Here is a 24,766-nt window from a genome sequence, read left to right on the forward strand (position 1 = left end):
AGATTATAATACCACAGGAGACTGAAGGCTGGAAGAGTAGGGGGCTTAGTCAAATGGTTTAAAAACACAATTTTAGGTACTGACAAGCTCTTACAAACACAGGGCCAACGTGATGGCTCATAAAAATTCAGCTTTCTTAGGCTAATGCATTGCAGCCGGCAGCAGGGATGGATTAAATCCCAGCCAGGATTTGGGCAAAATGAGGGAAAACCAGCAAACAGATTTCTACTCCCTTTCAACGTCCAAGTTTTTGTCATTCTGTGGCACAGAAGAGAGCTCAGCCACAAAAACCCGTCTTTTTTATTAATATTATTAATAAATAACCACCCAGCCCTGCCATGTGATGTAGTTTTCTCTTGATGCCTGTGGGCCGTGACCTGCAGGCTTTGCTCTTTCCATACTCCCAGTCCCCAAAATGTGCTGCAATCCCAAATTTCATGGAAATAAATCCAGGGAAATCTCAAAGTTCTGCATCCACTTTGCTGGGGAACAGAGGAGGGAAGTGGGAACCTCATGGGAAAGAGGTTTTCTATGGAATTGCCATGGGAAATGTGGGTTATGAGGCAGAAAACTGCAAAGAAAAAGGGAAAATGTGTTTTGATACAGGTTGGTTTTGGTGGTAGGACAAGGGGGAATGGAAAAAGAGGAAGATTTAGGTGGGATATGGGGGTGGAATTCCGGGCTGGGAGGGAGGGGAGGCCTCAGCAGGGCCTGGTGTGTGAGCAGCAGATGGAGGTTTGGGCTCCCACACCGTGTCCTACCTGTCCCCATCCCAACAGCTCAAAGGGATGAAACTGCTCCATCTGCTCCTGCAGCTTGTGCAGAGCCCGTGCTCTCCAGACTAACGAGGATCACTGCTTTTAATAAATGAATTAATCAAAAGTGGCTTGGGGAACGCAAGGCCAGAGCTTCCTTTTGATCCCTGCTGACAAATTCCAGTCAACATTTCCTGACAAACCCAGAGTTTGGGTGTTTAAAGCATAGTTTGTATCAGAAAACTGCTTTCTGTGGAATGCACTTTCTCCCTTTCTCTCCTGCAGCTCTGCTTTATCCCAGTCATAAAAATGTGGAATTTGTGTGAGAGTAAAAGTGAAAAGTAGCAGGTGCTTGAGATTCAGGTGTGAAAAACCCTTCTGTGTGTGCAAACAGAGCAGGGCAGCTTGTGAGGGGCTGGTTCCCGTGAATCCTTCCTGCTGTGGGATCACAGAATCCCACAAGGGTTTGGGTTGGAAGGGACCTTAAATCCCATCCATCCCACCCTGCCATGGCAGGGACACCTTCCACTGTCCCAGGGTGTTCCAGCCTGGCCTTGGGCACTGCCAGGGATCCAGGGGCAGCTCTGGGAATTCCAGCCCAGCCTCTCCCCTCCCTCCCAGCCCGGAATTCCACCCCCATATCCCACCTAAATCTTCCTCTTTTTCCATTCCCCCTTGTCCTACCACCAAAACCAACCTGTACCAAACTCATCTTCCCTTTTTCTTTGCAGTTTTCCGCCTCATAACCCACATTTCCCATGGCAATTCCATAGCAAACCTCTTTCCCACCAGGTTCCCACCTGCCCTCCTCTGTTCCCCAGCAGAGGTGGGCAAACTGGATGCAGAACTTCGAGATTTCCCTGGATTTATTGCCATCAAACAGCACCAGAGTTTAGCATACATTACCAGCACGGGCCTTAAATCAAAGGAGCATTTCTTAATCCATTATTTATAATGAATCAATTATTAATGGGGATAGCTTTTTCTCCCCTAATAAATTATTATAAACTCTGCTGTAACACGCTGTACCAATATGTACTATATAAATTATGGGATGTGGTTCAGGTTATGAGGAATTTAAGCAGCTCCCTGAGACGTTTGCTGGTGCAGGGCTGGCAGCATTGCATTTATTGCAACTTCAAGCAATCAGAGCTCCCCATTGCAGCTCCTTCATTTGCTGGGAGACACATCCTTCAATAAATCACCTGGTAAAGATCTGTATTATTTACACAGCAATGGGAATAAACGTGGGGTTTGTATTACTGAAAAGAGGAAACCTTTTTCTTTAAGCTTCTTCTGCTTTCTCATCTTCAGTGCTGAATTTTTTCCTTCTTGTTTCTTGGTGCTTCTATTGTTTTTTGTATTTTCTTTGTATTTTTAGATCCAGCACTGTGGGTCTGGCTTTGCTGTGGCTCCCCAACCCAAACTTGTGGCTGAGTGGGGGGGATTTTGCTGTGGCTCTGGTTTTGGGGTCCTCCCCAGAGCCCTGCAGGACCTGGGCATCTCCCTTGTGAGGAGGAGAAGAATTTCCAGAACAACACGGGAGGATCAATAAATACTAAAACCTTTAATAAATCCTTCCATAAATCCCCTGGTAAAGATCTGATGTGAATAAATGTGAATAAATGTGGGGTTTGTATTACTGGAAAGAGGAAATCTTTTTCTTGAAGCTTTTTCTTCTTTCTCATTTTCAGTGCTGAATTTTTTCCTTCTTGTTTCTTGGTGCTTCTACTGTTTTTTAATATTTTTCTGTATTTTTAGATCCTTTAGCCTGGCCACGGACACTTCCAGGAATCCAGGGGCAGCCACAACTTCTCTGGGCAACCAGGGTCTCACCACCCTGAAAGGAATTCATAATAATCACAATGATAATAATAGAAAAATTCCCCAAAAAGATGCAATAATTCCCTGGTGGGTCTGGATTTAAGAGCAGGGTGTCTGATACCCAGCACATCAAACCCTGAATGTATCAGGGATAAACCTTCCCACAGCCCCCACTCAGCCCCGTGACCCCCGATTCCATCCGGAAAACCGCATGGAATCCTCCACGGGAGGACGGGATGGCAAATTTACCTCTCCAACAGCCTCATTAATTTCCTGAACAAACACAAAGGCCCAGCCTCTCCCTGGCCTGAATCCACACATTCCCAGTGTGCCAGGAGCTCTTCCAAAGGCTCCCAGCCGCCGAGGTTTCCGCGCTGGTGGCGGATACCGCTGGGAGAGCCGCAATCAGAATCCCGCTTTTATCGTCATATCAAAGCACTTGCAGGGAGTCGTTTCCATTTTAATGCCTCTCTTCTCCTGCTTTTAGCCATTTTTAGTCATTTTGGCTTTAATAACACCGCCTGCGTTTAAAGAGCAAGTGAATTCCCTGCTTCCAGCTCGCTTCCTGGGTGGATGCTGACGTGCCATGGTGATCCAAGTGTACAGGCCTACATCCCAGAGAAGCTGTGGCTGCCCCTGGAAATGTCCCAGGCTAGGTTGGATAAGCCTTAGAGCACCCTGGGATAGTGGGAGGTGTCCCTGCCATGGCAGGGGTGGAACTGGGTGAGCTTTAAGTTCCCTTCCATCCCAACCCATTCTGGGATTCAATGATCCACGTAAACCCTGGAGAGAGCTGAAATTCCAGGGTCTCTATGACAACGGTGACAAGCCCAGGGCCGGCTGTCACCGCGTTTCCTCCGTGCAGGATCCAGAGCTTCCCATCAGACAGGAAAATTCCCCCTCCACTACTTCATCAATCCATCTCCGCCAAGTGACCAGCAGGTGGTAACTGGAAGGAAAACTTCCTCTTTTCCCAGGAATAATGATCTCATCCCCGGAGGTCTGCACAGGAACTGTCTCTGTGCTGCTCAGGTGACAGCCACGGTGGCCCAGCTGTCCCCAGTGTGTGACCTCAGCTGGACACAACCAACCCCTGCCTTCAGGAGAGCTCCAAGCCTTTCTTCCCTGGATTCATTCCCCCGGGGTTGCTGCCATGGTTCAAGGGCCTGCCACGATGCCGAGAGACACCAGAACATTCCAGCTCCAAGAATGCCTCTGGAAAAGCTGCATTCACCAGTTTAACCCACAAGGATTTTGCCACATGCTCCTACTTCTCCTCGACCTCCCGTGCTGGCCGTGCCCATGACAGGGGGTCAAACTTGCCGATCCTTGAGGTCCCTTCCAATCCCAGCCATTCCATGGCGTTTCTTTGTTTTCCACGGGAACAACCGAGCTGGTTTTTCCACGGCAGGACCCCCGGGATCCCACAGGTGGAAGGAGCCATCCCCCAGCAGCGCTGGAAATCATTAAATTGGAGCGGTTCCGCAGCAGAGCCGCGGGGACGGCGGAGGATCTCGGCCGGTAATGAAAGACGCCGGGAACTCAATTTGTTTTCCTTAACGAACAGAAGGTTAAGAGAGGATCCGCTGGCAGCCTCTAATTACTTCTGGAATTTAAATGTGATAATAGAGGGCTCCCTGGCCAGGCAGATGAAAGTACACCCAACCCCGTGCCTGCGAGATTAAAATTCAGCCTTGAATTAAAAGCACCTTTTTAGCAGTGCGGGTTATTAAGCACTGAAACAACCATTGAGAGATCTCCTGATTTGAAGAGGGTTTTTTTTTCCTCTCCCCCTTTCCAAACCTAAAGCTTTAATTCAAATAGAAAAATCCCCAGGCATGTTTTACACGGGAGTTCAGGCCAGATAATCACGATGGCTTTTTGCCAACCTTATCAAGTATTAATGTGCCATCACCCCGCTGCCCTCCTTCTGTGCTCTGCTCATCAAGCAATAATTTTGTCAGTAAACACAGAGAATTTCTCCAGCGTGGTGTCACCAGAGGTGGCCAGCAATGAGGAGTCCAGGGCCGTGTCCATAAAACACCCTGGACGTGGTAGGAACCACCTGTGGGTGACAGCTGAGTGCTGTCAGCAAATCCCCGAGGGGTTTTTCCATCTGGATTTTGGAAGGAGATGCTGGGACAATGAAGGTTGGTGGCCATGGGGGCAGTTTGGGGGCAGGCTTAGCTGGAGCCAGGAGCAGGAGCTGGAGAACCACCAGGAGGATGGAGAAGGTGCCACCACGGGAGAAGACACCACCTCAGTGGAAGGTGCCACCACCATGCCAAGTGGCACCGTGATGGAAGGTGCTGCTGGGAGAAGATGCCACCACCACACAAGGTCCCACCTCTTTGGAAAGTGCCACCAACTCTCAAGGTGCTCTCATGATGGGAGGTGCTACCATGATGGAAAGTGCCACCACCACTCGAGGTGCCACCGTAAGGGAAGGTGCCACCACCCCACAAGCTGTCACTGTGACAGAAGGTGCTACTGCCATGCAAGGTGTCCCTGTGAGAAGATGCCACCAGCACACAAGGTGCCACCACGATGGCAGGTGCCACCACCATGTGTGGGTTTTAAGCCCAGCTGGAGATGGAAATCCTCGGAGCCACTCGCTCTTCTCCCTCATTCTGGTGGAATGGGGAGGAGGATTGAAGTCAAATTTGTATGTTGAGATAAGAACAGCTTAATAATGGAAAATATAGGAAAATTATTATTATTATTATTATTATTATTATTATTATTATTATTATTATATTTGTATTATTGTAGCCATATTATGAAAAGAATAATAATTATAATGCTAATGATAATAATAATTTTAAAAAGCAATTTCTCTCCATCCACTGACTGATTCCAGACCCCCCTTCCCAAATCCAGACCGACCCTTCCGGGCTGCTGTTTCTCCCCTCCACACCAGTCCCGTGGGGCCGTGTTAGAAATGCACACGTGGAACATAAATCAAGAGCAATCTCCAGCCCTGTGGTTGTGGTTTGTGTTCCTCACGCAGTGCAGCAGGTGGGATGGATGGTGGGATGCTCCAGGCCGTATTCCCCACTGGAATGTGCCCTTCAGAGAGCTCTGGTGATTTGTCAGCTGGCAGTTACACGGCTGAGGAATTCGAGGAGTAATTCAGAGTGAAAGAGGGGAAATTTAGGTGGGATATTGGGAAGGAATTCCTGGCTGGGAGGGTGAGGAAGGACTCGGCTGGAATTCTCAGAGCAGCTGTGGCTGCTCCTGGATCCCTGGCAGTGCCCAAGGCCAGGCTGGACCTTGGGGCTTGGAGCAGCCTGGGACAGTGGAGGTGTTGGGGTTGGAATGGGGTGGGATTTAAGGTCCCTTCCAACCCAAACCATTCTGGGATCTCAGGACCTGCACTAAACACGCCCTGTGGTCAGGAGATGTCACTTCAGCGACAGGAAAAACACCAAAAGGGTTTTCAGGAAGCTGTTGGGAGCTGGGAATGAGGGCAGGGCCTTCAGACCTTGGTGCCCCCACAGGCAGGGCCAGGAAAAGGGTGAGGCAGCTTATGGGGAGCAGCTTATCCAAGAGCTGGAGCAGGACCAGTCCCGGCAGAGGCTCTGAGGGGAAGGAATGTTTATTTTGTGCCCTGAGCAGCAGGAACCTGAGCGAGTGCCCTCAGCACATCCCCATCCTGCTCCTCCAAGCCTGCCTCCCTCTGCAGTTTCACAGCTGACTTAGCTAAAAATACTCCTTTGTCCTGTGCTTTCTAACTTCCTGCAGTTTCTCTGTAGTCAAAAGTGGAGCTCGCTGCCAAAATCAGATACTCAAGGAGCTCCATTACTTATAAAATCAGCTGCTACCACGTGACAGCTGCAAACATCTGGAATCCATCGCCCGGGCTCCGTGTGGGACTTGATCCTGCTCAAATATCAGCCTGGAGCTTGAGTATCTGCAGCTTTCTCAACCCCAAAACAAGTCCTGCAGAAAGTGGCTTGCAGATAATCAAAATTTCAGGGGAGGAAAAAAACAGGGGAAAAAAAATTAATAATGTCAAAACCGGAGGATTTTTTAAAGCTTTAATGATTTTTTTTAACTTAAGGGAAGTGTTTTGCTCCAGGGGAGGTGGGAAGTGTTTCTCATCCGTGGTGGGAAGGGAAATGTTGCTCCCCATGAGTTAACCCACACGTGGAGCTGCTCCCTTGGGCAGCACAGGCTGAGCAGGAAAACCTTCCCAGCAGGATTTTGGGTGTGCTGGGAGGCTGGGGGAGCACACCTGCATCCCTGGGAGGTGACAGCAGCACCTGGAGAGGTGCTGGGGCAGGACGGGCTCCTGAGCTGGGGACAAGGCCCTGAGCACCATCCTGCTTCCCCAAAAAGGGTGGGGTTGGGTCTGGGATGGAGATAACGTGGAATGCTGAGCCAAAAGACATGGATCTGGGAGAGGTGGGACAAAAGCACCCAGAGCACAGGTTGTTCTGGGCTGAAGGGCTGCCAGCCATTCCTGGCACGTCCCTTTCCTGGCAGAAATGCCAGCCTGTAATCCAAACATCACTGTCAGATTCATTTCTTGTTTTCATACAGTATTACTGAGAACAGCACGTGCTCCCACCACACATTCCCAAGACGGATTAATCCTAAAAAACCCTTCTATCATTTTATTGTGGGTGTAGGATCCATGCAGGGGGATTGGAAAGGATTCTCTGCTTTCTGGAAAGGGTGGAAACAACTCTCTCACCCTCATGCTCTCAGGGGGCAGCACATTCCCTGCCACTCCTGCTGCTCTATCCCAGCTCCTAGAACTCCTGGGATTAGCCCTGTGTGGCCAGAAACAGCAGAACAACACGATTATCAGTGTGTAATCTCTCCATCTAGCTAGTTAAAGTAATGATAATTAATTTATATAGAGGTTCAGCTCTGGTAAGGTGCAACCACGACCGTCCCGTCTCCCAGGGGAGCATCCAGGGCACGGCCCCCACTGTTCAGCCCCTGCTGGGGGGTCGAGAGCCAAACAGGACTTTGGAGCCAGCTCTTCCTCTTCCCTGCCTTTGGAGTTTCCCTCGATTTCCAGGCACATCTCCTCCCAGCTGCCCGTGCACAGCTGAAGCCCCTCGTGCGGAATATTCAGCGGGAAAACGCGGGAGCGGCCAAGCAGCCTCACCAGGGAGGCCTGGGAAAAGAGAGGAGGGAAACACCTGCACTCCCAGCCCTATCCCAATCCATATCTGAACGTTTTCCACGGAGCTGGGACCCTCTCAGCAGACAGCTTTGGGAGAACTCCGGGCTGGTTCAGTCGGGAGCTTCCCGAGTTCCCCCAGCAGGTTTGAGGTGCACAGCTCTGCCCCCCTCCCCTGGCACAGCGCTGAGCTCCTCCTCTTGAGATGGTTTTATTAATTAAACCATGAGGTTTTATTAATTAAACTCTGAGGTTTTATTAACGTGGAGTCCTGGGCCACTTCAGCTGGCAGGGGAAAGCTCAGGAGACAGAATTCCCAGGAGGTTTCCAAAGGCAACTCCAAAATTGTAACTTTTAATTCCTACAAATATCAGGGTTTAGCCACTGAAAACTACATGGGAATTCCAAGTTGCTTTTTTCCCAAGTTCTGCACCTCTACATGGTGAATATCTGATGGCTGCAGGCTCTGCTGGAAAAACAAACATTCCTGAATTCAATCCCACAGCTCCAGGGCTTTTCCCTTCCCTGCACTCCGTGGGCAATTCTTGTCCCTGGAGCTCCATAGATCCTTCTCATAAATTAACCAAGGAATGCTAAAACCCCCCAAATTATTGCCACAAGGGCCAGTCAATCTGTGCCTGCTGTCCCAGGAGGAGCTTCACCTAAAATAAAACCCTGCAGCACCTCATGCAGATCCCTAAATCTTTAGTCCCAAATGCAGCAATCCCAAAAATTCATATTCCTACAGCACAGCAGGATTAATAATTTTTGTGCAGTGGTTTGTTTAATTTTCTTTTTTGTCACATCACACAATTTGTCACCGAGGGGAGCTGCTCTCCTTGTCTTGTTCACAGGAGCCACATCCTCAGGGCAATCCACGATTCCAGCAGCCAGACCTTGGGATTCACTCCGGTTTCTGGCCCCAAAAGCTGTTTTGTGGTCGGCAGATCCCTTCCCATGGAGTTTGACCTCTCAGGGATTCACAATTCAGCTGGAACGAGGGCATCCCAAATGCCACCAGCACTGGATGGCATCGTGGCTTCTGGAGTATGGGAATTGGGAGCTAATCCACATCCAAGGGGTTTCATCCCAGAGGGAACAGGGAAAAACGTGGTCCAGCCCTGAGCTGGACTCCCAGAGACCTGGTTAGGATTCAATTCCTGTTAAAGGGATTTCATTCCAGAAGGAACTGGGAAGAGCACAGTCAAGTCCTGGATTGGACTCCCAGGAACCTAGTTAGGATTTAATCCCTGATAAAGGAATTTCACTTGAGAAGGAACCAGGAAGAAGGTGGTCAAGTCCTGGGTTGGATTCCCAGGGACCTAATGAGGAACTGATCTCCATTCCAGGAGCATCATCCTAGAAAGAACTGGGAAAAATTTGGTCAAGTCCTGGGTTGGAGTCACAGAGACAGAGTTCAGATTTAATCCCTGTTAAAGGGATAGTATTCCAAAAGGAATTGGAAGAGCATGGTCAGCTCTGGGTTGGATTCCCAGGAACCTAATGAGGACCCAATCCCAATTCCAGGTGCATGATCCCATAAGGAGCTGGGAAGAGCCTGGTCCACCCTGGGTTGGATTTCCAGGAACCTCATTAGGATTTAAATCATAATAAATGGATATCATTCCAGAAGGAACTTGGAAGAGCCTGGCCTGCACTGGATTCCCAGGAACCTAATGAGGACCCAATCCCCATTCCAGGTGCATCATCCCATAATGAGCTGGGAAGAGTCTGGTCTATCTTGGGTTGGATTCCTAGAAACCTAATTAGGATTTAATCCATATTAAAGGGATATCACCCCATAAAGAACTGGGAAGAGCCTGGCCAACCCTGGGTTGGATTCCCAGGAACCCAATGAGGACCTAACCCCCATTCCAGGTTCATCATCCCATAAGGAGCTGGGAAGAGCCTGGCCAACCCTGGGTTGGACTCCCGGCCATCCACACCCTCCTGCCACACTCCAGAGGTGCAAGGCAGCCGGGCAGAGGATATTTTGCCTTTCCAAAGCCGTCCCCATTTCCCAGAAATCCCAGGTTTTGTTCCCAGACTGCTGCAGGGAGGTTCTCTGGTTGCTCAGCAACTGCTTTAGCGCTGATCAGAGCTTGGGGTGGTGGCACCCGCCTGCAGTTCCTGCTGGACAAGGAACGGGGCGGGATCTGGAGGAAGAGATGGAAATGGAAGGGCAGGCGCTGCTCCCCAGGAGCTGGGAAAGCCAGTTTGTCTGGGTTCATAAAATCAGCCGGAATTTTGGGTGGGAGAGTGCCATTTTGGGTGGAAAGTTTCATTTTGGGTGGAAAGTTTCATTTTGGGTGGAAAGTTTCATTTTTCAGTGCTCCAGTTCTCTGTGGGAAGGAAGGCAGTCCATGGCATGGGACAATCCATGGATTCCCTTCAGGAATTCAGCCTTGTTTTCACAGATTCACAGGAACACTGAATTTGGGCTGGAAGGACCTTAAAGCCCATCCAGTTTCACCTCTGACACCTCCCACTGCCCCAGGCTGCTCCAAGACCTGTCCAGCCTGGCCTTGGGCATTCCAGGGATCCAGGGACAGCCACAGCTGCTCTGGGAATTCCATCCCAGCCCCTCCCAGCCAGGAGTTCCATCCCAAAATCCCATTTAATCAATGTTCCTTCAGTGTGAAGCTGTTCCCTCTTACACTCTCCATGTTGGATAACCCAAAAGCCTTGGAGCGCTTCTCCAGGAATTGTTGGTTCCCTTCCCCTTTCCAGCCTTCCTCCTGGAATCCACACCTCCTCCTCCTCCTCTCCACGCTTCCCCCTGCAGATTCCCTCTCTCCAAGTGGCAATTAGGTTGATCAGGGCTCCACTTTGCAGCTTACAGATTGTTCTCCTTAATTATTAAACACGGGATTTGCATCCCATCCCAGCAGGTTCCCTTTGAAGCTCGGGCTGAGCTGGGAATTCCCTCCTGCTGCCGATCCCAATCCAACCTCCCGCTACTTCCATCTGTGGGAACACCCCCTGTGCACCTGGATTTTCCCACTTTTGCAGCTTTCCAACCCAATCCTGGCCCTTTCATGGCTCCCACTCCTTGATTTTCCACAGCCACTGTTGCTGTTGGATGCGCAAAAAAGAAAATCATGGAAGCGCTCCCAAAACCGTGCGGGTTTTCCTCAAAAATCCCATTTTTGGAGGTCGCATTTCAAAGCACATTTGGAATAGGTTTGGAATGAGGGCAAAAATATTCCTTGGGTCTCCTGGAGAATTGGATTTCCCAGGAATTGGTGCTCTCCAATCCAATTGGTGTCCTCCAGTCTCATCCCATATTTTATGGGAATATGCTGAACTTCCCCAGTGGATGTGGTATTTAACATCCCACAAACTCCTCATATAGACATTATAATATATGCAAATATATGCCTCTATATATATTTATATAATTAATTCATATTTAACACCCATTTTCCAGCACATTGTCTGGTTATTATTCTTTATATGCTAATTTTGATGGGAGTATTTTAATTTTCCTTGCATAGATAATTTCTAGTGCTGAAATATCTTTTTTTTTTTTTCTTTCTTTTTCTCCCATTAGGGAATCTTTAAGCTGAGTTTATTTTCTGGAGCCTCTTTCCAGCCTCTTTCCTCTTTCCAGGGTACCTGGCAGTAAATGCTGGTGCAGGTCAATGTGCTCCAGGCAAGAGAAAAAGGGGAGGAAAAGGGGAAAAAAAAAGGAGACGGGGAAGGAGGGTAGGAAAAGGGGAAGAAAAGGGGAGAAATAGGGAAAAAATGGCACAAAAAAAGGAGGGGAAAGGGGAAGAAAAGAGGAGAAAAGAGGGGGAAGGGAGAAAAAAGAGGAAGAAAAAGGAAAAAAGAGAAAGAGTGAGGGAAAAGGAGGGGAAAAGGGGGAAGAGGGGAAAGGGGAAAAAGGGAAAAGAAGGGGGAAAAGGGGGAGAAAGGGGAGAAAAGATGGCACAAAAGAAAGGGAGGGAAATGGGGGAAAAGGGGTGGGAAAGGGGAAAAAAGGGGAGAAAAAAGAGAAAAAAAGGAGCAAAGGGGAAGAAAGGGGGAAAAAGGGAGGAAAAGGGAGGGAAGGGAGGAAAAGGGGGGAATAAAGGGAAGAATAAAGGGAAGCTAAAGGGAGGAATAAAGGGAAAGAAGAGGGGAAAAGAGGGGGAGGGAAGGGAAAAAAAGAAGAAAAAAGGGAGAAACAAAGGGGATGAAAAGGGGGGAAAAGGCTTCCTGAGGAAATGAGAAGGTTCTGCTTCCTGTCCTGATGGCAAATCCTCTCAGGAATTATTCCCAGGCTCTCTGGAGCTCTCCCTGCCCCTCCACACTTTCATTTCCCTCCTCAGCAGTTCCCAGACCAGCAAATCCTGCAGCCCCAACTTCCAAGGATTTTTATTCCCTATTAATTAATTTATTAATTCCATATTTATTTCCTCTGTTCCCATCCCAACAGGATGACAATGAACAGCTAGGCTTGAAATTCAGGTTGAATTTGATTTTGTTTAGGGGAATGTGGAACCCATCCCTGCTCCTGCTGCCCCTCTGGAAGAGGAGGAATTCCTTCCACCCCATCCAGGGCTGCTCCCAAAACTCCTCAAGGGAATTTCCCCCTGCTTTAACCTCGCCCAGCTGGGTTCAGAGGTCAGGGCCCAATAAATGAGATTTCTGCTCCATTCTTTAATCTCTGTTAATCCCGTTACAGTGATCCCAGCCTCCATCTGGCCCTCCATGGATCTCACTTCCACTTTTCCCATTCCTTCCTTTTCACCTCCCAGGATTTCTCCAAGCACATCTCTCTTCTATTTCCCCTTTGCTAAATCTGGAATTCTCAACGTTTCTATTTTTACACAAAGCTACATCTCAAACCCTCCAAATTTGTGAATTTCTCATTTCAGGGCCAACAAAACTTTACAGAAAATGCTATTTTTTTTTTCAAGTTCCCTTCCTACATATCCTAAATTTCTGCTACATTTCCAAAAGCTGCCTTTCCCTGGATCGTTTGAATAACTTTTATTTTAATCTCTAACCCAACAAAGCCTGGATACAGAATTTTTTTCATTCTTTCAAGACCTTTTCTCTCCATACATTCTACTGATATCAGGTTTTGTCCACTCTTTTGATCATAAACATAAAATATAAAAAATATAAAATATTTAAAACAAAAATATTAAAATATTGAAATGTTAACGATAACAAATATTAAAATTATAATTACATATAAAATTATAACTATAAATTATATAGATATAGATATAGCTATATAGATATAGATATAGATATAGATATTGATATTGATATAAATATTGATATAAATATAGATAAAAATATAATTCTACTTATTGGAAGTTTCTATTTATGCTCTTTGGTTTTTAATGTTTAGCTGGCACAGGTGTTTGGGAACTTCTCCTTAACAAAAAATAATTGCTCCCCCCGCAAAAAAAAATTTAAAATATTAGCAGAATTGTGCTGTGGAGACTTTTTTTTTTGGTTTCACCACTGGTGATCAACCAACTGTGGGATTTTCTTCACTGCGAAAAAAGATTTTTCAAAGGTGAAGGGGAAAAAAATCATTTAAAGCAGTGAGCAGAACAAAACTGGCAAGTTTTGAATCCTCAGCTCTGTCATTTGTGTGTCAAGTCGTGCAAATCCCAGCATTATCCACCTGACAGGATGGATGCCTGGGATTCTATTTTTAGAATGAGAAATAATCTTAATGATCAGTTTGTCACCACTGAGGCAGGCGTGTGCACGGGACAACGCTCCTGAACTCTGTTTGCTGGGGGAAAAAACCAGGAAAAACAACCAGAATTCCCATTTTCCCTCCTTTCTTCCAATAGAAAATCCAGGCTATAATAGTTCTAAATCAACATTTCTTATCTCACACTTTACATACAAATACACATTATATAAACATTCTGTCAAACTTCAAAAATTCTCCACAAATTCATTTCTCACACTCTCCCACTTCACTCAGCTAAATATGGGGAATCATTTCCTCCCCGTGCTTTCCCCTCCCTCTTTTTCCCGTTTCATTGCTTATTTTCATCAAGATTTTACATCTATTTGTGTCTTTCCAGTCTTCTTCCGTGAGGGTTTTGTGAGGGAAAAAAACACCCTGGAGAGGGTTTTTGGGATTTGTGCAGGGTTTTGCCCCACAGGGGCAGCACTTTTCCTTTTCCCACCTTGCAGGAGAAGTTGGAACAGCAGGAATTAACTTCCCATGGGCACCAAGCCCACCTTGAGGAGAAAATCTCTGATTTTCACACCCCTGCCTTCTGCTGACCTCTGGCCATTCCACCTTGCCCTGCAAATCCCACATCCTTCAGGAGCTGGAACAATCCCAGAGGGGAATTTGAGCATCTAGGGGCTGCCTTGGAGTGCAAAACAAAATAAACAAAATTTTTTAAAAATTAAAATGAACAAAATCAAGCACCAAGGTCATAAAAAAGGGGGTGAAGTTCTGGGCTGGGGCTGGCTGTGTCCCCAGCAAGGTTTGGAGGATCAGGCTCATCTAAATGTGGAAAAATCCTTTTAAACCCCCCAAAAAGTTGTTTCTATCATGATTTTAAGGAGGATTATTTGATGATTTGGTTTTTTCAGTAGGATCCCACAGAGGAGCTGCTGGGGGAAGCCCCAGCTGAGGCTTCCACACCATTCCCGTGCCCCGAGCTGCTGGAACCACCCAACCCTTCCCAAAAGGAGCTCTGCTTTCCTGGGGAAGCCTCTTTTGGCCAGAAAACAACAAAAAAAAGCAGTTTGTGAACGTGTGAGGAGCTTGTGTGCTCGGAAGGAAGCACCTCAGGGCCCTCAGGTGCAGGAATTGAGGAAAACCTGGATTTCCTTGGCCCAAACAAAAGGAAAATGCTGTTTGCTGTGATTATTTTTTCTTTTTTCCCCCTCCATCACCAACCTCTAGGTCAGCTCACCCCCAGGTTTTTAATTTCTTCCCTAATTTCCCATAAAATTTTGGATTTTGAAGGGTTTTTTGGTTTGATCTTTTTGTGCAGAGGCATCATGAAGGGAACGAGGAGCTGGGGCAGGACCTTTCCTGGGAGGAATTCTGCCTCTTCCCTCCTCCCTCCTGCTTTTAAAGTGCTTTCTGCTCATGTTTACAATTATTTAGGGAGAATTACTCCCTCTGCCCTCAGAGCAGCCTCCGGGCTTGGAATGCTGGAATAAAACAGATTCCATGATTTTATCCAGGCAGCAAAAACATCCCCGAGGTGCTCCTGGGTTGTGCTGAGATGTGGGGGGGTTGGAAATTAAAAGGTGATTAATTTAGGGCAGCTGTTTGCAGGGTGCTCTCCTGGAAAGGATAATTCCCTTTCCTGGGAATTCCCATTCCTGGTAGTTCTGCTGGGAGGGGGAACAGGACAGGGAAAAGCAGAGAGGGGAAAAGGGGGGGAAAGGGGGAAAAGAAGGGAAAGGGGAAAAAAAGGGGAGAAATGGGAAAAAAATAGCACAAAAGAAAGGGGGAAAGGGGAGAAAAGGGAAAAAAGATGTCACAAAAATAAAGGGGAGGAAAAGGGGAGAAATGGGAACAAGGATGGCACAAAATAAATGGGAAAAATGGGAGGAAAAAGGGAAAACAAGGTGGGAAAGGGGGGAAAAGGGGGGAAAGAGGGAAAATAAGGAAAAGGGAAAAAAAGGGAGGGGGAAAGGGGAGAAATGGGAACACAGATGGCACAAAAGAAATGGGGGGAAATGGGGAGGAAAAAGGGGAAAAAAAGGTGAGAAAGGGGGGAAAAGGGGAGGAAAGGGAGAAAAGAAGGAAAAGGGGGGAAAAAAGGGGAGAAATGGGAAAAAATAGCACAAAAGAAAGGGGGAAAGGGGAGAAAAGGGAAAAATATCACAAAAATAAAGGGGAGGAAAAGGGGAGAAATGGGAACAAAGATGGCACAAAATAAATGGGGAAAAAATGGGAGGAAAAAGGGAAAACAAGGGGGGAAAGGGGGGGAAAGGGGGAATATAAGGAAAAGGGGAAAAAAAGGGGGGGGGAAGGGGAGAAATGGGAACACAGATGGCACAAAATAAATTGGAAAAATGGGAGGGAAAAGGGAAAACAAGGTGGGAAAGGGGGAAAAGGGGAGAAAGAGGGAAAATGAGGAAAAGGGGGGGAAATGGGGGGAAAATGGGGGGGGAAAAGTGGGGAAAATGGGGGGAAAAAAGGGAGAAATGGGAACAAAGATGGCACAAAAAAAACGGCGGGGGGGAAGAGGAGGAAAAAGGGAAAATAAAGTGGGAAAGGGGAAAAAGGAGGGGGAAAGGAGGGGGAAAGGGGAGAAACTGGAAAAAAGGTGGCACAAAAGAAAGGAGGGAAAATAAGGGGAGGAAAAGGGGAAAAGAAGGTGGGAAAGGGGGAAAAAGGAGGGAAAGGGGGGGAAAAAGGAGAGAAATTGGGGAAAATATGGCACAAATAATATGGTGGAATAAGGGGAGAAAATAGGGGGAAAGGGGGGAACAGATGTGATTGCAGAGATTGGGGAAATTTGGGGAAATTTGGGTCCAGAGCTGTCCCTGTCCCCAGAGATGCTCCAGCACCCCCAAGTCTTGGCACAAGGCAATCCAAACACGGCTTCCCCAGAGCTAAAACTACCCAAAAAATAGAAATAAAACCCCCCCATCGCTCCCTTGCAAGGGCGGGACAAATATTTTGGGATGATGAAGCGTCTTTGATCGTGTCAGAAATGGAATTTGGGGCTCAGCGAGTGCAACAAGGGGATTTCCCAGGAACATCAGCGTCCCCAAAGCCACCCGGGCGCCGAAGAAAACGGAATATTTAAAAGTCAGTGCCGATAAGGCCGGGTCTAGCTAAGTATTTAAGCTTAAACTCGGCGTTAAGCGCTGGTTTTGTCAGGGCTGAATGGCTCAAGCGCCGCTGTTCACATGGAAATGTGGATTTTCTGTCACCCCAAACCCACCCGAAGCACTTTTCTGTGCCTGAAGAAGAAGGAGCAGGAGCTGCAGGCACTGAAATTTGGGTTTTTCCTCCTTAGGTGGCTGGGCCCTTCCTCCAGCTGAAGGTGTGAGGGATTTCACCCATTTTCCCTCAAAATGCAGATTGTGCTTCCATCCAGGACCATCCCAGGGATTGCAGCTCCTCGCTGTGCAGAAAAAAAATTACAGATTTATTTAGAATTTAACCGATTTTTTTGGGGTTCATCTTTCCTCACTCCGACCCCACAGATTCAGGGTGAAACCCACCCCAGCCTGAACTCGGGGCATCATTTCCAGCAGCAGGGATGTGGCAGAAACACCCAAAAAACCCCCTCCCAGCAGAAACTGAGGCTTCACCTCTCCCTGCCATACCTGCACACAAAGAAATCACCCTGGAACTTAAAAGCACATTAGGAAAAACTCCCATTTCTAGGAGGAAAAAAAAAAAAAATTAAAAAAATAAAAAACCCACCAAGCCTTGACAGCTGTGTCGAAATTACCTCTGGTAATTTGAACTGAGTGGAAGCTTTTAGACTCGATTGCACCGAAAAAATGTAAAGTATGTCACTTATTAAGCTTTTATGCCTGCCATCCAGCCGAGCCTTGCCAGCGATCTGCAGATCAGGCAGCTAAATGCGCTGGGAAATGGGAAAACCGCGGCTGCTGGAGCCATTTCCCCCGGAATTCAGTGGGAATTCAGTGGGAATTCAGTGGGAATTCAGTGGGAATTCAGTGGGATCTCTGCTCCTGGGGGTACCCTCGCCACAAAAAAGGGTCTGCACAAGGCAAAGAGCAGCTCCCTCCTGGGCTGGGCTGGCTGCTCCTCCTGCAAAACAAGAATTGTTTGAGTGATGGGAGGGGGTGATCCCGGGAAAAGCCAGGCTCGGCTCCTCTGCTCGGCCTGAGCTTTGCTAAGCCCGTCTTAAAGGCGGAAAGGGCTCAGGCATCACCTGTGGAGTGGAATATTTAAAAGTCAGTGCTGATGAGCTCTTTCCTACCCCAGGAATTTTAATGAGAGATGTCCAATTGCAGAGGGACAAAAACCTCAGCCTGGTAAAATCCACCAAAAATAATGGAAATATAAAAATAGCTGGAGGGGAAAGAAATAAACCAGCCTGGGAAGAGTTTAAGAAGAATTAACCAGGCCAGGGATGCTTAAGAGTTGTTGCCATGGTTTCCTGCCCGGCAGGATGCTGTGGCAGCCACCCTGAGCCTTCTTCCTGGGAATTCGGGAATTCCAGGGGTTTCATTTGGGAATTCCAGACATTTTAATTTGGGATTTCCAGGTGTTTTAATTTGGAAATCCCAGGATTTTAATTTGGGAATTCCATGCCTTTTAATTTGGGAATTCCAGGGGTTTTCATTTGGGATTTCCAGGGTTTTTTTTAAAGAGGATTTTGGAAATTTCAGGCGTTTTAATTTTGGATTTCCAGGCATTTTAATTTGGGAATTCCAGGCATTTAAAAAAGGAATTGGGGAATTCAAACATTTTCATTTGGGATTGCCAGGCTTTTAATTTGGGGATTCCAGGTGTGTTAAAGGGGAATTTGGGAATTCCAAGTGTTTTAATTTGGGAATTCCAGGCATTTTAATTTGGGAATTCCAAGAGCTTTAAAGGGGAATTTAAGAATTCTAAGTGTTTTAATTTGGGAGTTCCAGACCTTTTAATTTAGGAAATACAAGCCTTTTAAAGGGGAATTTGGGAATTCCAGGCATTTTAATCCGGGAATTCCAGGCGTTTCCATTTGGGATTTCCAGGCATTTTAATTTGTGAATTCCCGGCCTTTTAATTTCGGCAGCAGTTGTGATCTAAAAATCAAATAATGAAATAAAGAAAAAACCCAAAGCGGTTGTGATCTAAAAATCAAATCATAAAGAATAAAACCCGCCGAGTTGTGATCTAAAAATCAAATAATAAAACAAATAATAATAAAGAAACAAAATAATAAATAATAAAATAAAATAAATAGTAAAACCAAACAGGTTGGGATCTAAAAATCAAATAATAAAGAATAAAACCCAAGGGGTGGGTGCTCCAAAACCCCAATAACAGAGGACAAACCCCAGAGTTGTGCTCTAAAACCCCAATAACAGAGGACAAACCCCGGCTGTGGGGCAGCCGTGGCTCAGCGCTCCTGGGATGGGCAGTAACGGTGTCAGGAAAATGAACCCACAAACACCAGAGGTTTTTGTCCCAAAAGGAGGCAGAGGAGTCCTGGAACTTTGCTCAGATAAAGGGAGAGCCATGGGGCATTCCCCTGGGCTCTCTCCAAGTTTTGGAGGACGCAGCCTCCTTTTTATCCCAATTTCCCTCTCTCTTTCCCCATTTCTGAGGTACTTGTGGGGTTCAGACTTCCCAGAACACCTGATCCCAAAGATTCCCCTCTAATGTAGAACCCTCCCTTTTCATTTTTAATTCTTACGGAATTTAGGCTTTTCCCCCATTGTTTCTTTCAACTTTCAATACCCAATTTCATTTATCAGCAAACCCAGAGTTTATTGGTAAAGGCAAATCTCTTTTTCCATTCATCAACCCATGGAATCCTCCCCATTATCTCTTTTATCTCTGTTTTTTTCTGGAAACACAGACCTGCCATTCCCCTCAAGGGGATGGGATCACCCCAGCCAGGAGCCCTCTGGATCTCCTGGAACTCTGGGATCTGGGAATTCTCCTGCAAGCACAAGGCAGGCCCCGGGATATATTTCTCTTGGATATGAAGGGAATTCCTGTCCCCGGAGGGGTTAAAGCCCCGTGGATGTGGCACCTGGGGACAGGGGCAGGGCTGGGGTGGCTGGACGGGATCTCAGAGGGATTTCCCAGCCTCGCCAAGGCTGGAATTCCACGGGACATTCCCACAGTGGGCATTGGCACAATTTCCCACTGGTTCAGTTCCCAGGGGTGCCGATGTCTCCAGCTGGGAATACACTGAATTTTTGGTGGGGTTTGGGTGCACCCCCGGGGCTCGGAGCTCAGCACGGGGATTTTGGGGACACAAATTCCCATGGGCTCCGGGGTCCTGCACTCCCAAATTCCTGGCAGAGGCTGGCAGAGCTTCCCACCCCCTGTGCCATTGTCAGGTTTCATTCCCCACTGAACGTGCGGCCCCGGGCCAGCCTCTGCCCTCTTTGCCTCCATTTCTCGATCCATACAACAACAAAGAGATCCCGATATTTGGCAGCTCTGAGAGCACAGGACATTTACGCCCATTTCACACCACGCTCACTTTTCCAAACAATTGAGGCATTGCCTCGAATTCCGCACTAAAGTGCTGGACTATCATGGGAAATAACTCAGGGAAATAGGATGAATTTCAGCTGGAACTCAAATTTCCCAGCAGCAAACCCTTGGCATCCCTGGTAAACTAAATCTTGTTATTCCAGGAGCCCAAATTCCATGTTATATGGGAAATAACTCAGAGAAATAGGATGAAATTCAGGTGGAACCCAAATTTCCCAGCAGTGAATCCCTGGAAACCCAAATCCTGTTCATCCAGAAGCCCAAATTCCATGTTAATATGGGAAATTACTCCAGAGGAATAGGATAAAATTCAGGTGGTTAATAAAAATATTATAAATAAATAAATAAATAAACATACATAATAATATATATTTATATAAAATAAATAAAAATATATAAATTATATAAAAATAGTATCATTATCATTAATATTTATATTTATTATTATAGAATATAATCATTAATAGGCATATTAATAACAAATATAGCGTTAATAATTATTGTTATTATCAATACTATTTTATAGTAACAGCTATATTATTTCTCATATAACTATTATAGTTATTATATAATAATTAGTATTGATCATTATCATTATTTGTTATTGTAATAATAAATAAGAATAAATAATAATAGTAGTAATAATAGTAATAATAGTAATAATAAAATAATAGTAATAATAGTAATAATAACAATAATAACAATAATAACAATTTTTTTTTAAGTAAGTGGTGGTGGATGTGCCCTGGGCTGATGCAGAGGCAGGATGGATGGACAGAAGGGCTCAGGAGTGGAGGGGCTGGCTCAGTTCACTCATTTTTAGCTGGATGAGGCTCCCATGAGGATCCAGCTGGGTGAGATCCCCAGCAGGCAGCACAAATCCCTGCGGGAAACCGGGCAGAGGGGCTGGAAGGGCTGGGACAGTCCCAGGGCACCTGGAAAGTTTGGGAATCTCAGCCTCAGCCACACCCAGACATCCTGGGGTAGCTGTGCCAGGGCTTGTGTCCTGTCCAAAGCCAGGGAAAATATATATATTTTATTTTTTTTGAAGCATTTTCTCAGTCCATGATGCCAGGAAATGCCGTGCATGGAATGTGGGGCACTTTGGCACCCTGTCCCTGCCGGCACTGCCAGCCTCCCTCAGCATTCCCAAAAATCAGAGTTAAAGACAACAAATCACCTGTTCCAAAGCGGGATCAATGATCCTGCAGGAGAGCTGCCTCGCCTTACCAAAACCCGAATTATTTCAGGAAAATTACTTAAGGAATTCTGCCAAGGTAAAACAGGGCCAGGCTGGACAGGGCTTGGAGCACCCCGGGACAGGGGGTGGAAAAAAAGAGCTTGAAGGTCCCTCCCCACCCACATTTCTTCTGATTTTAATTCAGATATGATCCTCTCATTTGATTAGGTATTCAATCTGTGATTCCCACGGCAGCACTGCAAGTCTGGGAGCTCTTCAAGGTTACTCACATTAAAAAACCGAGAACTTAGCACCAAAAAAAAAAAAAAATTAACAAACAATAATAATTTTAAAAAACAGCTTGAAATTTGACAAGCCCCAAAGTGGCAGGACTTCAGATAGCTTTGAGGCTGCTGACATGGCACCCTGGGGTGCAGAGCAGGCTGGGCTCGGGGGTGCAGGGACGTGGTGACCCTTGGGGACAGCGCTGCCAGCAGCACGGCTGAGCACAGGCAGCTACCCCGGTGTGACTTCAGCAGGGGTTAAATGCGATTATTTTGTGGGTTTTCCTCACCTTTCCCTCTCCAGCTTCCTCTCCTCTGCAGCTGGTTTGGTCTCCAGCAGCTCCAGGCGTGGGGGGAATTCCTGCACTGGGGGAAATCCTGCACAGGCACAAATCGGCATTTACAGCCCTGGTTTTGGGTGGGTTTGGGATAAACCATATCTGAGTGAAACTCTGCTCCCTCTTCCTGGCTCTTTTTCATCCAGATGAGCCGCCTCCCCTGCAGGAATTTCTGTACATCCCAGCATTCCCTCCAGGCTGTTTTTCCCCTGTGGAAAATCCCATTCCAGCCCATCCAGGCCTGCCAATGCCAGGAATTAACCTGGAAAATCCTGGGAAATCCTTCCTGCTGTCCTTTGGGCTGGCACAGCAGTGCTGGAGTCCCTGAGTGTGTTATTCAGAAAGTTTGGTGGATTCTGAGAGAAACGCCAAAGCCTTCCCTCCTGGGGGAGATGTTCATCCAACAGAGGGGAGGATTTAGTGTGGGAATTAAAATTCCCACTTGTTCAGGACTGCTTGTATCCACACAAGAGCTTCTTGCTGAAAGATAAAAGCACCAGGTGATGGTGAAGATGGTGTTTTATGCACACAAGCTCCCAGTGCAGGCCAGGCAGAGCACAGCCATCTGTAACACTGAGGAGAGGAGCAGCTTCTGCTGTCACACCAGGAAAAAATTGTCACCATCCGCGTCAAAGTGGAAGTGAAGAATTTTAAATTTTTATTCCAGGGTGTCTAAAGTGACGGTTTTGGTGCCCCTGACTGCAGCCTTGAGGAGGGAAAGGTTAAATTCCTGGGGCAGTGGAGCTGGAGGTGTCTCTCCTCCAAAATCCGTGTTTGGAGGGGATTGGGAGCGATCAGGAGCCCAGGTAAGCCGGGATCAGAGCAGTGGGAGATAAAGGGGGCATCCCACACGGAGAGAGGAGTGGTTTGGGGTGGAAAGGACCCTAAAGATCCTCTCAGTCCATGCTCTCCCAGCTGGGAATTCGGCACGGTCCCTGCTCACCTGGCCCCAGGGATGGGATAATGGGCTTTATTTGGCACGGTTTAATTACAGCGTGTTTAACGAGGGGTTAATGACAGCTTCTGCTCCTCTCGGACAGCCACGACCCCAGCGTGGAATCCCGGGTTTATAGGGCCTTGAAAGAGGGGCTGGGAGAGCACCCTGGGCAGGGAAATGTGGGAAGGAGCCGCTCCAAACAGCTCCAGGGAAAGGTGAGCTGAGAGCGGGATGGAGCAGGACCCGATCCCAAAATCTCCTCCAGGGAAAGGTGAGCTGAGCCAGGACACAATCCCAAAATCTCCTCCAGGGAAAGGTGAGCTGAGATCGGGATGGAGCAGGACCCGATCCCAAAATCTCCTCCAGGGAAAGGTGAGCTGAGATCGGCTTCCCAAAACTCTGAGATGGATCTGATCCCAACATCTCCTCCAGGGAAATGTGAGCTGAGCTTGTCTCCCGCAGCCCCAGGAGGGAGCAGGACCCAATCCCAAAATCTCCTCCAGGAAAAGGTGAGCTGAGCTTGGGAGGGAGCATGACCTGATCCCGGCATCTCCAGGGAAAAGTGAGCTGAGCTCGGCTTCCCAAAACTCTGGGATGGAGCAGGACCCAGTCCAAACATCTCCTCCCAGGAAAGGAGAGATGAAATCGGGATGGAGCAGGACCTGATCCCAAAATCTCCCCTAGGGAAAGGTGAGCTGAGCTTGGGATGGAGCAGGACCTGGTCCCAACATCTCCTCTAGGGAAACGTGAGCTGAGCTCATCTCCCGCAGCCCCAGGATGGAGCAGGACCCAATCCCAACGTCTCCAGGGAAAGGTGAGCTGAGCCAGGACCCAATCCCAACATCTCCTCCAGGGAAAGGTGAGCTGAGCTCGGCTTCCCACAGCTCCAGGATGGAGCAGGACCCTGTCCGGCTCTCCTCCTCCCGCAGCAGGGCAGGACCCCGGCGCAGACCTTGGAATTCCGGCTCCAAAGCATCTGGCTCCCTCTTGTGTTGCCGAGCAGGAGGAGGAGGAGGAGGATGGGACAAGCTCCGGCCGGGGCACATGCGGGTGTCCAACCCCAGGAGGATCCAGCAGCGGCGGAGAGCCCAGGGTGACCCCAAAAGGAGCAGCTCCGCACCTCGGGGACACCCGGAGGGAACAGGGAATGGGATGAGCAGCTCCAGCACCATCAGGGGTGAGCTGAGAAAATCCCAGAGTGGAGAAATCCCACCACCCCTGCACCATCCCGTTTGTACGTGCCACCCCTGGCATTCCTTCTCCAGGGATTTCAGGAGTATGAAACTGTTCCAGCTGTACAAACACAGCAGAACTTTGTTTTTCCAGTATTTTATCCCGTTTTTTTGTCCCCTTTGGTATGCTGGGTGGCAGGTGCTTGTTGGATTGAGCCCTTTTCTGACCCAGAGATGGGGTAACAGAGGTGTTTTAAAAACTTTTATTCCATTTTCAGTCTCACATGAAGGGTGGGACAATACAGATGTTAGAATTCACACCATCACCACCAGAAGCCAAACATTTCCTAATTACAATACACTACAAGTGTTTCTTGGCCTATCAGCCTTTGCTACACCATGAGAGAATTCTCTAAAAATTCATTTCCTTCAGCTGCTGATTCCACTGCTCCCATGACAAAGGCAGGAGCAGAAAGGACAGGGAAAATGCACCTGGAAAGTGCTTTTAATGCAACACCCAGCACTGGTGCTGCTCCTGCAGAGGTGGTGCCTTTCCTTAGCCGAGTTCCTTGCAGGAGATTTCTTCAAAGGTCATTAATGGGTGTCAGGAGACAAAGGAAAGCTGTGTTAGGAAAGTAGAAAAAGGGGATTTGTTTTCCAGCAGATGTTCTACAACTCCTACAGCTAAGGAAAAATTAAGTACAAGCAGACCAGGTGCTGTCAGCCCTGAATTGTGCAGTCTGACTTGATTTTTCTGGTTTGCTTTAAGTCATAATTAAAATGAATGCTTATTTTTCATCCCCTTGGCCAGGGTGCCTGCTTATCTTCAGGCAGCTGCTGCAGAAATCGGGGAAGACTCCCATCCTCTAATTCAGGTGAAGGTGGTAAAGTACCCCCATGGGGTTTCTGTGTGCTGCTCATTTAAAAGACAGAGGTGGAAAAGGTCTTTTCACTGCTAACTGCAGCAGGTGAAGGGAAGGATTCCCAAGGAGTCCTT

At 47.5% G+C, this 24,766-nt stretch overlaps 1 long non-coding RNA gene across 1 annotated transcript; it reads right to left on the reverse strand.

Annotated features, from left to right (window-relative positions):
• Window positions 1-2,303: 2,303 nt before the first annotated feature.
• Window positions 2,304-3,288, reverse strand: LOC135308397 (uncharacterized). The gene is made up of 2 exons (XR_010368833.1): window positions 2,829-3,288; window positions 2,304-2,595 (listed from the first exon to the last, which is right to left on the reverse strand). It is a non-coding gene; the product is annotated as an uncharacterized LOC135308397 (long non-coding RNA).
• Window positions 3,289-24,766: the final 21,478 nt, after the last annotated feature.

The sequence above is a fragment of the Passer domesticus genome, chromosome 10, assembly GCF_036417665.1.
Source record: "Passer domesticus isolate bPasDom1 chromosome 10, bPasDom1.hap1, whole genome shotgun sequence".
NCBI lineage: Eukaryota > Metazoa > Chordata > Aves > Passeriformes > Passeridae > Passer > Passer domesticus.